This window comes from Cebus imitator, unplaced genomic scaffold, assembly GCF_001604975.1.
Source record: "Cebus imitator isolate Cc_AM_T3 unplaced genomic scaffold, Cebus_imitator-1.0 Scaffold501, whole genome shotgun sequence".
NCBI lineage: Eukaryota > Metazoa > Chordata > Mammalia > Primates > Cebidae > Cebus > Cebus imitator.
The window spans coordinates 354,745-359,168 of NW_016107816.1; positions in this window are offsets into that span (position 1 = coordinate 354,745).

Here is a 4,424-nt window from a genome sequence, read left to right on the forward strand (position 1 = left end):
AATAGTTTATCAAAGGCGAAAAAAAAAAAAAAAAAAAAAAAAAAAAAAGAAAGGCATTCCATCTGACTGACGTATCATTCTGAAGATGGTAGCTGGCCAATACAAAGTCCAAGCATGTGGCTACAAGGCAGATGATGGGATACTTCAGACCAGAACAAGAAGGTTCAAAGCTGAAAGGAGAATTCCTGATTCCCTAGAGCAGGGCTGTAGGTATTTGTATCAGGTGCCCAGCATTGGCTGTAGTTCAGAAAGGCACCATTAAGGGTGCTGAGTTTTCAGGGATACAGGCAAATTAGAATTCAGTAATAGCTTTAATGTCCCTGCAATGGGAGATCACATGAATGCACTCAAAAAAGGATAATGAGAGCACATTGGGACAGAGGATGGGATGGGAAGGTTGCAATAGAGGCAGATGACTAATTTCTGTTGGTATATAATGATGCTTGGGATGGGAGAAGATTCTCCTCTCTATCTAATGAAGCATATTTGGTCTAATGATGAGGTAGAATGAGTGTCATTTCTGTAAGTTCTTTACTCAGGGGAAGGGTGGACAAAAGGAAGCTCAAGAATTAATAGGTCCTAAGATCAGGAAGGAACAGATCTTTTATTTTTTCCTGAATTCCTTGGTCACAGTAGCGAATAATACACTCTTCCTGACTTGTTTAAGCTTTCAACTGCATAATTTTTATGTTCTTATCCCAAATGTCCTCTTTTTACAAAGATATTTTCTGTTGTTTTCTTTGTAGCAATACAAATAACAATAGTTCTCACTTCACAACACACAGCCTTCCTGTACATAATAGCTAGCCAATCAATTCTATCAGTTCATCTCTCCCTTTCTACCCTTCTCCTGATTTCCTCTCCTCTTCTACTAGGAAAAGAATAGTCCTGATAAGAAGCTCTAGAATGTGAGTGTTGGCCCCAGATTTTTCTTCATAAACTTCATCTTCCTCATGAAAGGAGGATCAGTCACCAATGATATATAATAGAGAGAGAAAGGGAAGAACTCTCAAGATCCACCACAGAAGAGCAAAACCACATTGACAGTTATAGACAGGAAACAACTGAGAGGAAGCTGAACTGTGCAACCCAGAAGTCTATGGCTCTGTCTGGATTTCCACGGGTGCTTCGTGTTTCAGAATGCTGCGCAGTATGTATGAAGGGTGATCAACAGCAGGGAGCCAAAGTGAATGGAATACATATGCAAATAAGTATCCTTTAGTCACTGATTGTTTAAACATTTTCTCTCTTAGGCCTGGTCCCTGCTCCCTAAATGTAACCGAAGCCTCTTCACTCTCTGAACAGGAATGAATTTTCTAGTCATACAGGCAATCTCTACTTTCCTACTGCATTGTAGGAGTCTTCCACTTTATATTTTCTGCAATTTACACCCATTGTGTTCATTTGTTCAGTACTAAATGAATCATTTTTTATTCAACCCCCTTGTGCTCTGAACTAACATTTTTACCTAAATTATGAGCTACAGAAGACTACACAAGAGGAGATTATTATTTATCTCCATGGTCTTCCAAAAATGTTGGATGGATGGATATATGGATGGGTAGATGGATGAATAAACTACTCTTCCCTTATCTTTCTTCTCTACCTATTGATTCCTTACCATAAATGTTCTCTCTTTCATAAAACCATTCTTGATTTTATGTGAACCCTTAAATACTTTATTTCCTAAGACACTTAATCCATCTTATGTTTCTGTTTTGCCATCTTGTGTTTTCTTTTCTTTTCTTTTTTGAGACAGAGTTGCACTCTGTTGCCCAGGCTGAAGTGCACTGGTGCAATCTCGGCTCACTGCAGCCTCCACCTCCCAAGTTCAAGTGATTCTCCTGCCTCAGCCCCCTGAGTAGCTGGGATTACAGGTGCGTGCCACCAAGTCCGGTTAATTTTTTTGTATTTTTAGTAAATTTTTTTTGTATTTTTATGTTCACCCATGTTGGCCAGGCTGGTCTCAAACTCCTGACCTTCGTTGATCTGTCCGCGTGAGCCTCTCAAAGTGCTGGGATTACAGACGTGAGCCACCATGCCCAGTTTATCTTGTGATTTATACTTGTTTTAGTCTTCCACAGAGAGAGGCTTTCTCATTCATCTTTACATCTCCTGTTGTTCTTAGCACAGAGCTTACACACCGTAGATGATCAACAAATATTTTTGAAGTAATTTAGTCTAGAATAGTTTGATACTCAAAATATTTCTTCAAGGCAGGCAGCACTGATATTCTGGTTCTCATTAATAACTTGCCCACTGTCACCTAGCTGGCCAGAAAGCTGGCCAGGAGAACACAAAAGCAGGAAAGGAGAACCAATTTTACCAGCACCATTTCCTGTTTCAGTATGCTTTAAACAGATCTAAACAGATTCAGTATGCTTTTAAACAGCCCTTAAAAAGAACATGCTGGGTCATAAAAATGAAAAACTTCTGCATTTAGAAGGAGGGTAAAGTCTGTAAAGATATTCCCCTGCTTTGATTTTTTCCTGAAGGAAGCCATATGTTATGTTTTCCTTTTAACCAGTATGCATACATCACCATACACCATCTTACCCAGATGTCTTGTGTGTCTAAAACCTGTTCTTATGTTTTTGTGTCACCATTGCCCACCTCGTCAAGGTCCCAACTGCCTTATGATTACACAACTACTATAGTCCCTTAATTGCTCCTACCACCTTGTGGGTCCCTCGACCTTTCAGTCAATTCTCTACAATGCTGATAGATCTTAATGAAAGGTCATTGTTTACCCCCATCTCCTCTTTTTTTAATGACCATCTTCTGATTTCAGAATAAAATCAAACTCTCCTTGGGACTCAAAACATGATTCCCAAAAGTACGGCAACTTGGCATGTTAAGTACTTTGAACCAAAGGAAATTGTAAAGGCCTGAGTGTTACAGGAAAGGGGTCCTGATCCAGACCTCAAGAGACAGTTCTTGGATCTTGCACAAGAAAGAATTCAGAGCAGGTCTGCATTGCAAAGCAAAAGCAAGTTTATTAAGAAAGTAAAGTGGTAAAAGAACAGCTACTCCATAGACAGAATAAGGCATTCCCAAAACGAACAGGAGGAACGTGTCCACCCTAGGTACAATGCTTGTATATATAGGATAAAAAAAAAGATCAGGTTGCTCTGGTTTGAACACCTCTGACATTAGTATCAAGGTCCATCTGACCTTCTCCTGTCTTTTTGTGTCCCACTCCCCTTCCTCCCACTAAGACAGTCATAGAAACCAGAATTCCTCTTCCCCAAGGTGAGTCACAGAAACTAGAACCCATCTTTCCGAAAGCAAATCAGAAAATCCAGAAAGGGTGGTTCACACCTGTAATCTCAGCACTTGCAGAGGCCAACGCGACAGGATTGTTCGAGGCCAGGAGTTCAAGACCAGTCTTGGCAACATGTAAGACCCGACATCTACAAAAAATGAAAAATTAGCTAGGCATGGTGGTACCTGCTTGTAGTTCTACCTATCTGGAGGCTGAGGTGAGAGGATTGCTTGAGCCTAGGAGTTCAAAGCTACAGTGAGCTATGATCACACCACTGCACTCTAGCCCAGGCAACACAGTGAGACCCCATCTCAAAAACAAACAAAAATCTGGAAAACTCACTCTCTCCCTTCTCCCTGGAAAACCCTCATTCCAGAGGGGTCCTGCCCCATACCGAATAAGGAAGATTTCTATACAGAGAAGCCAAGAAGAATCTGAACAGACAGGCCTTGCTGGGTTTCCCGTCCTTAGTCTGTTAGCATTAGATCAAATCCTTTAATCTAATCACATTTCTACATGGCTGTCCATTCTTTAACAAACCTAAGCATAAAAACAGGGCAAGGTGTGGTGGCTCATGCCTGTAATCCTTTGGGAAGCCAAGGGAGGCAGATCACTTGAGGTCAGGAGTTTGAGATTAGTTTGACCAACATGGTGAAACCCCATCTCTACTAAAAATACAAAAATTATCTGGGTGTGGTGGCGTGCACCTGTAATCGCAGCTACTCGGGAGGCTGAGGCACAAGAAATGCTTGAATCCGGGAGGCAGAGGTTGCAGCGAACCGAGATTGTACCGCTGCACTTCAGCCTGGGCAACAGATCAAGACTCTGTCTCAAAAAAAAAAAAAAAAAATCGGTCGTTTTTTTTGGGTCTTGAAGTCTTTCCTGTGTCACATAAAACTTTCATTAAATAAATTTGTGTTTTCTCTTGTTAACTTGTTTTTGTTACAGGGATGTTGGCTGTGATCCTTATGATGGATGAGGAAAAGTTTCATACCTTCCCACCCCTATGCTCTTCAGGCCAAAATTCAGTCTGCTTACAGCTTAGTCACCACCCTTATTTCCAGCCTTTTCCTGTAGTACTCCTCAGAGGAGCTTTCGATTCTCCAATTTCAGATTCCCATACATAACACCTGGGTTCCTTCCCCTCCTAGTCGTGTCA